The sequence below is a fragment of the Prionailurus viverrinus genome, chromosome A1, assembly GCF_022837055.1.
Source record: "Prionailurus viverrinus isolate Anna chromosome A1, UM_Priviv_1.0, whole genome shotgun sequence".
Classification (NCBI taxonomy): Eukaryota; Metazoa; Chordata; class Mammalia; order Carnivora; family Felidae; genus Prionailurus; species Prionailurus viverrinus.
The window spans coordinates 80,757,855-80,766,852 of record NC_062561.1 but is presented as its reverse complement, the minus strand read 5'-3'; positions in this window follow the sequence as shown (position 1 = coordinate 80,766,852).

Here is an 8,998-nt window from a genome sequence, read left to right as displayed (position 1 = left end):
CACACCCCGGGAGAGGGGGACACAGAACAAGAGAAATTTCTTGTTTTATGGTTCTGAAGGCCAGAAGTCTACGATCGAGCCTTGCCCTCTGTAGCTTCTCTCGGTGGCATCATCCTATCATCCTGGGCGTCCCTTGCCTGGCAGCTGTATCACTACAATCTCTGCCTGTGTCATCACATGGCATTCTTCCTGTGAGTGTCCTCAGGTCATGGTACTCGAGTCTTCTTACAAGGACACCAGTCATATTGAACTAAGGCCCACTCTGATTACCTTATCATAATTTGAACGTCTCCAAAGACTCTGCTTCCAAATACAGTTACACTGACAGGTGCTGGGGGTTGAGACTTAACATATCTTGGGAGACACAACTTCCCCATAACACCTTGTAAATCCAAGGTGTAAATCTCCCTATTTCCCTACAGCAACAGAATGATTTTTTTTTTTTTAAAGATAATTTGTTTTGAGAGACAGGAGGGGCAGAGAGAGAAGCAGAGAAAGAATCCTAAGTGGGCTTTGCAGTGTCAGTGTCAGTGCAGAGCCCTAGGCGGGGCTTGGTCCCACTGAGTAGGTGAAGGTCTAGCATTAGGCAGGGATAGATAAGGGATCCTCAGGGAGGCAGGCTGCCATCCAAGTGAGAGGCTGAAGGGTTTTGGAAACAAAAAAAGGGTAAATGTATCCCAGACCCACCTGGGCTAGGTGCCATGACTGGAGTCTCACGAACGTTCTGATAAGGTCCCAATAAAAAATCAAAGACAAAAATCCTTGGTGGCAACGCAGTCAGGGACCCCTCTTACTCTTGAGAGCTTTGTAACTTCAGCTCAATAAACTCTATCACTTTGCTCACTCTCTGTTGTCCATGAGATTCATTCTTCAACTCCGGGAGACCGGGACCAGTGTCTCTCCCACCCTCCTGTAGCACCATGAACCCTGAGATCATGACCCATGCCAAAATCAAGAGTCAGACGCTTAACCAACTGAACCACCTAAGGCGCCTCGACAGAATGATCTTTCTTAAATGAAAGATCACGTCACTCCTCCGTACAGAATCCTCCAATGATTTCCTGCGTTGGAGCAAAATCCAACTAGGTGCTGTCTTTCCCGAGGAATAATTTACATAACAAAAACTTCACTGATTTTAAGTGTACGATTCCATGAGTTTGCACAAACGTATATAACCATGTAGTCACCACCACATTCATGATTTAGAACACTTCTATCAACACTCCCACATCAGGCTTTTGATGCTATTATAAATGGTATTTTCTTAGTTTGAATTTTTAATTGCTCATTGCTTATATACGGAAATACAATTGATTTTTATATATTGACCTTGTATCCTTTGACCAGGCTAAATTCACTTATTAGTTCTAGCAGATACTTTTAAGATTATTTGGGCTCTTCTTATAAGCAATGACAGTTTGCCATTTTTGATGACGTTAACTTCATTGACTTCCATCACTTGTTAAGGTGGTAGGTAGCCACCAGATTTTTATTATCAGTATGAACTCCTGAATTTTCATTTTACTCAGTAAAATATATGAGTTTTTATTTTATCTTATTCAGAATTTTTAATTTTATATATTTTTAACTGCCCAGTTATTTATTACCAGTATGAATTCATGAATTTTTATTTCATTAGTTCATTTTATTTTCATCTTATTTATGTTACTCTTTTTAATATTTAAAGAAAAATTTTAACATTTATTTTTGAGAGAAAGAGACAGAGCGTGAGGGGGAGAGGGACAGAGAGAGAGGGAGATACAGAATCGGAATCAGGCTCCAGACTCTGAGCTGTCAGCGCAGAGCCCGACGCAGGGCTCAAACTCAGGAACCATGAGATCACGACCTGAGCCGAAGTCGGACGCTCAACCAACTGAGCCACCCAGGCACCCCTCTTTTTAATATTTTAAATGCAAACATATTTAAATACTTACATTTCTTTTTTTTCGTTTTTTAAAAATTTGTTTTTTGAGAGAGAGACAGCATGAATGGGGGAGGGGCAGAGAGAGGGGGAGACAGAATCCAAAGCAGGTTCCAGACTCTGAGCTGTCAGTACAGAGCCCGAACTGAGAGATCATGACCTGAGCGGAAGTCTGATGCTTAACTAATGGAGTCACCCAGGTGCCCTAAATATTTACATTTCCACCATTCCCCTAGGGACCCCAGCCTCAGAGCCAACTCTAATCCTTGTGATAAAATCCTTCCCACAGAACACAGCATGTGAGTTCCTTCTCCTGTGGGGGGGGGGGGGGGGGGGGGAGGAGATCTGTGCGACCTTAGAAAAGTTGTGCAGATCGATCTAAAGGACTCTTCCTCACTCAGCTGTGGAGCCGTGAAGAGGTCATTGGCACTGGCCCAGCGCCAGTGGAGGTGTCATGGCCGAAGCAAGAGCTTGAAGCTCACTGGACGCAGACCTGCTTCACTGCAGTGTTAGGATGGGCCTTCCCAAGCCAAAACCACAGGGAGAGGAATGTAACCCATCTGAAATGCGGGCACCCACTTCATTTCCAAACATCACCTCTGAACTAGAACAGCTTCACCTTTGGCCCATCCCTCTGGCTACGTCCAGAGGTGACCTTCACCTTCCAACAATCCTCCCCAGGTTCTTGGCCTCCAGGCTGCTGTCCTCATCAGCCAGGCTCAGAAATTGATCCAAGAGAGAACAATCGGAACCCAGATCTTTAACTATCCAAATATCACCTTGGATAATATCATAGAAGACCTGTAAGAACGTTTTTCAGTATTCACCCACAAAATCTGAAAGTTCATTAATGCTGAAATAATCTGTAATTTTCTTAGTAAGCTTGAGGGGACCATAATTAGCATAACACTGACAAGGGATTTGCATTCCAATTAGCATATTCCTATTAATTTAATTACCACGGTGGGAGCAGCTCCTTAGCCTGCCCTTTGATAATTGGGAGGCTGTCCTTTGCTTTGAGAACTATCTCTCGTGACATCTTACCTATTATTTTTAGCTTTGCAATGAAGAGCCATATAATTAGGGGATATAGCCAGAAGGAAAAATAAAATTTATGTCCAGGATCAGCAAATTTTTATTTTCAGACTTAAGGAAAAGCCAGTCAGGCTTAGGTAGATTTGGTTTCCCCGGGGGCTTATTTGAAATGCAGAAGCACAAAGGGACCTATTCTTTCCATAACAGTTAAGTCGTCCATTTCAAGGGATTGCTGTGATTCAGCATCTTTCTTAAAAACACAAATAAAATAACCAATTGAAATGTTGATGCTGTTATTGATTTGCCTGGAACATTCTTTACCTGGTGTGGCCTCAGCGGGACGTTGTCCTCGCGACCCCAGGAGAGGCCAGTGGTGAATGCTAAACACAGTTTCACCATAGTCTCTACCCATAGGTCAGTTTGATGGGGCTGGAGAACAAAATTACCAAAATCTCATGATTAAAGCACTTCTCGTATCTGTCACCCTTGCAGACGGCACTGCGTTGGTGTTCTTAATCACTTTGTCTTACATAAAACTCCAAGAGACTGTTTCTCCTTCCTTTCTCCCTGCATTTACTGAAGGAAACCACACTGCACTGGATCTGAGGTCATGAAACTCACTGACTTCTGTTCGGCAGGGGCAGGGGGTGGGGGGGTGGGGCGTGAGGCTGAGAGCAAGTAAAACGTCTGGCTGTATAAAAAAGGAAAGAGAAAATCTAGCTAGTGCTAATCTCAGTGAGAAACTTTAGAAGGCCTACAGTTTAAATAAAAACATCTTATATAATCATAACATAAGGGAAAAAATACGAGGTTGAATCTGGATGTGAGTTCTAATCCTCAGCGGTAACCTTGAGCATTTAGGAGAGCTGCCTCAACTTCTCAGGTCACAGAGTTTTTATCACCAAAAGATGAAATTAGATGAGATAACCTTGAGTGTTTCTGTCAACTCTAGAAACATATTTGATCTAGTAATACACTTGCTTACATTTTATCTTCAATTTCATGTTACTTTTAAAATACGGTTTTGAAGTCCTCTAAGAGGAACAGTAATGTGCTCGGGAGTTGAAATTAAACAAGTCGGGCGCCTGAGTGGCTCAGTCAGTTCAGCCCCCGCCCAACTTTGACTCAGGTCATGATCTCACGGTCTGTGGGTTCAAGCCCCATGTCACGCTCTGTGCTGTCAGCTCAGAGCCTGGAGCCTGCTTTGGATTCTGTGTCTCCCTCTCTCTCTCTGCCCCTCCCCTGTTCTCTCTCTCTACCTCTCTCTCTCAAAAATAAACATTAAAAACTTTTTAAAAAGAAATTAATCAAGAATATATATAGAACAGAATCCCAAATGATATTCTCCTCCCCTCCCCTGCTCACACTCTCTGTCTCTCAAAAATAAATAAACATTAAAATTTTTTAAAAAGAAATTAATCAAGAATTTATATAGAACAGAATCCCAAAGGATATTCAGACCAATATCTCTTACTTTTTAACGGAAAAATACCTTCTTCTTTCTCTAACTGAAACTTTTCTCCAAAATAAGAGAAAGCCACTGGAAGGGTGGCCAGGTGATGTCACCTGATTGGAAGCCAGGTGACTTCATGCCATGGATACCCTCTGTCCCTAGGACATTCAGGCTCATCAGACCTCAGGAGTTCAGCCTCTCTGCTAGACTGGTCCCAAATTCCGTTATTCTTGATAGCTTATGTAAGGGAGGAAACAATCTTCCTCTGCCCCCTTAGGGTAGGGGGTCTATAATCAGACTGACAAAAGACAGATTAACAGGAGAAAAGGCAGACACATTTCACTTGTTGATAATTTAATTTTTCCCCATGAGTGGAGGCCTGCACAGAGATGGAGACCCAGAGAAGGGGTCCAATTAGGGAGTGGGGGCATATATACAACTGTAACAAAGTCATGGAGAAGTGACCAGACCAAGGAAATGGGGTTTGGGCATCCAGGAGCAGACGCTGTGGGAAAGGAACTATACGGGGATACTAATGGAAGCTGAGGGTTATTCAGTGAGACGGTTTATGCAGAGGCATCCTGGGACCACCGCCATCTCTGGTGATAAAGGCGGTCCTCCCTTCCTGGTTTGAGACAGGGGCACCCCTTCCCAAGGCAGATTCACTCCCTGTTCTTACGTGGAAGGAGATGGCAGGGCTTCCCGCGTCTACTGTTTCTTTTCTTTCTTTTTTTTTTTTTTCTCAAGTTTACTTATTTTGAGAGACAGAGAGAAAACGAGTAGGGGAAGGGCAGAGAGAGGGAGACAGAGAAGCCCAAGCAGGCTCTGTGCTGTCAGCACAGAGCCGGATACAGGGCTTGAACCCACAAACTTCAAGATCATGACTTGAGCCAAGATGAAGAGTCGAACGCTTAACTGACTGAGCCCCCCCAGGCCCCCCGTGTCTGCTGGTTCTTAGTTCCTTCGGCTCAATATAACCTTTATGGCAAAGTGGCATATTTGGGGGTGGCATACTCTGATTACATATTCAATTGTAACAAATATGAGAACTGAGATTTCAACAGCGCTGTCTAGAACTTTCTTACGACGATAGAAATATTCCATGTCTGTGCTGTCCAACATGGTAGCCACTAGCCACACGTGACTATTGAGGATAAGAAATGTGACCAGTGCAAGTGAAGGGCTGAATTTTTTTATAATTTTTTTTAATGTTTATTTATTTTTGAGAGAGAGAGAAAGCAGAGAGGTACAGAGAGAGAGGGAGACACAGAATCCGAAGCAGGCTCCAGGCTCCGAGCTGTCAGCACAGAGCCCGACATGGGGCTCGAACTCTTGAACCGTGACATCGTGACCTGAGCTGAAGTGGGGCCCTTTTCTGACAGAGCCACCCAAGCAGAGGGGATGAATTTTAAATGTGAACCCACTCAAATATGTGCATGTGGCTAGTAGCTTCCGGGGACAGCAGAGCTCCGGGATACTGAGAACATAAACCATCGGAAAAGACCGGGTTAGCTTTTAGCAAGAGGAGTTTGACCTCGAGCCTTATCACGCACTGTACCCAGCACTCCGGGTCACATTCCATTCTGGGATGTTTGCTTTTTCTTTACTTTAGTATTTACCCAGAGTGCCCTCTACTGTCTCCAGGATGACAGTTTTGAAATGTCCTCAGTGTGAGTGCCTGAGGATGACAATCGGTTCTGTAAACCCTGCAAATCAGCCCAGAACTAACTGCTGTTACCAGCACGTCTTGTCCTTAAGTCCTGATGCTTCAAACTCGACGCAAGCAGAACCTCTCCTGAAGATAAATTGGCAATGAACTCAGGAGACATAAACCATTCTGGATTCTTGATGCACCATTATTTCTGCTAAATCTTTTCTTCTTGGCCAGGATAATGTCTTTAGGCCTTGCTAGGAGCTGATGTCTAACATCTCACATTTATATTCTGTGTTACAGGGAAGATAGGCAGGGAAACCAGAACTCGATAGATCTGCAAGAGTCTGAGGCAGATATGGGCAAAACGGCGGGTGGCTTTGAGAATGAGATCCAGAAATTCAAGTCCAATCCAGGAAGCATGGAAATCCAGTGAAGAATCTTAAGGAGAATATGGGAACCTCTGTTTGGTTTGCAACATAACCATTTTATGGGTCAGAATCATTTCTCCCCGGTGATTCAGGGACAAGTAAAAACAAAAAGAGAGACAGAGACAGAGAAGCCAGGCTAGCCTCTGCTTAGGGGATATGGTACTTTCAAATTCAAACTAATAGTCAACTTAGTCAACAGCTTTACTTGGGGAGAAAAAAAAAGTGACGCAAAGTTTGTGGTGGAAAATCGCTGGCTTACTTGGTGGGCCACGTGAGTCACTAGGCAGAAGTTGGAACACCTGCGTTTTCTTGCCCTCCCGTAGGAGATGTGGAGAACAGTTAGAGAACATGGATCATGAGGATATAGCAATCCACGTGGGCTTATATCACAGGGAAACAGAGAAAGCACAGAGTATAACAACACAGGTTGCGTTCGACTCAAAAAGCGGAAGGCACAAATCCAATTTAGAAGCTCACAGAGCAGGAAGGATTTACAGCTTCTGCAGAAACTAAGTAGGTTGCAGGCTTGGGGACTGGTTAAGTTTCTAACCTGAGCCATCGTGATACAGCTAATGGGTGTACGTTTAATTAGACGCTCAGGAGGCAGAATGAATGTGTCATCTCTGCGAATATGTATTGTTTATAAGCACGGGGCACTTGTGGTGTGCAGGGGGTGGGAACCTGGGCAGAACCCAGCTCCTGCCCGGACCAGTGTGCAAACCCAGGCAGGGTGCCTGGTGGCCGGCCGTGGGAGGGCGAGGCAAGGCAGGAGAGGGGCACTGTTGCCAAGCCTCCCACCTCCTCCTCTCTGGCCGGCATAGACGTGATTCTGCACTTGAATCAGGAAGCTTGGCTCCATCCCCGGTCCGGAGGTTAATCCAGGCTGATCTGACCTAAGCACAGTGGTTCCATCCCACTAGCTGATTTTGTAAGTGAAGCAATCCTGGCCATGAAGCTGTGAGCGAGGCTTCCGGGAATAGGTTCTCTGCTCTCAGAGGGACGCAGGTGAGCGTAGGCCAGCCTGTACAGGACACCTACAGCTGGAGAAGCCTTGGGAGCCTGTGCACATGTGGCCTGAACGTGAACCAATGCGTTGCGAATGGCAGGGCAGAGAGATGGGGAGAACGCGAGTCCCCCGGATTCTGCGGGAGCCGACACCCGACGGCCCTGCGGGGTGAACAGCGGTCCGGTGTGCCCAGGGCCACTCCAGTCTCAGCCCTGTGGCTCCCTGCTACCTGCCCCGCATCGTACCCAGGGCGCTACATCTACTGTTTTCTTTCCTCCTCACGGCGATTTTTTTTAAGCTTTTTACTTTGAGATGTTTGTAGATTCACACGTAGTTGAAAGAACTAACACAGAGAAATCCCATATACTCTACCCAGTTTTCCCCCAGTGAGGACATCTTATGAGACTATGGTACATCACAACCAGGATCCCACCACGGATCCGGTCAAATATAGGACAGTTCCATCACCACAAGGATGACATCATCGCCCTTGTACAGATACACCACCTGCTTCCCACCCAGCCCTCCTGGACCCCTGGTGGCCACGGATCTGTTCTCCGTCCCTATGATTGTGTCACGTCAAGAACATGGTATCAGTGAAGTCTACAGTATGTAACCTTTTGGGATTGGCTTTTTTCACCCGGGTTAATTCCCTGGAGATTCATCCAGGTTGTTGCCCATTGGTTCTTTATATTTCTGAGTGGTTTTCCGCGGTGTGGATGGATTGGAACTGGTGTGTTCATTCACTCAGTCAAGCACAATTGCATTGTTTTTAGTTGTTGGCTGTTGGGACTGACCTGATATGAACATCCACGTACAGATGTCATTTCTCTGGGGTAAGTGCCCAGGAGTGCATTCAAGTCATACGGTGGCTGCATATTTAGGTGGCTTTTTCGTGTGTGTGTGTGCGTGCGTGTCCCAAGTGGCTATGCTGGCAGTATGCCTCCTCCTCCTAACCTTTCAGAGTCTGCTGATGTTTCATGTGGAACACAAGGGTTCCAGCTGTACTAGTGGGAGCCCGCCACCTTCTGCCACGGATTTTTCTAGGCAGATGTGCGTTAGTTCCCCAGGACTGCCGTAACAATGTACACAAAGTGGCAGCTTCAAACAACAGAGATCTGTATCTAATGGTTCATTCAGAGTCCAAGATCAAGGTGTCCACAGACCCGTGCTCTCTCTGAAAGCTGTGGGGACATCCTTCTTCGCCTCTCCCCAGCTTCAGGTGGTTACAGGTGACCCTTGGTGTCCCTCGGCGACCCTCGGCTGACAGCTGCCTCATCTCCATCACCTCCGTTGTCACACCTCCTTGCATGTCTGAGTCATCACATGGCCCTGTTCTTCTAAGGACACCAGTCACATCGGGTTAGGAGCCCACGCCACCCCATTGTGACCTCGTCTCAGACTCACAAACTGCATCACGGTGACCCCATTCCACATAAGGTCACATCTGAGCCACTAGGACTCTAATGGATCTTTTTTTTTTTTTTTTTTGCAGAGGAAA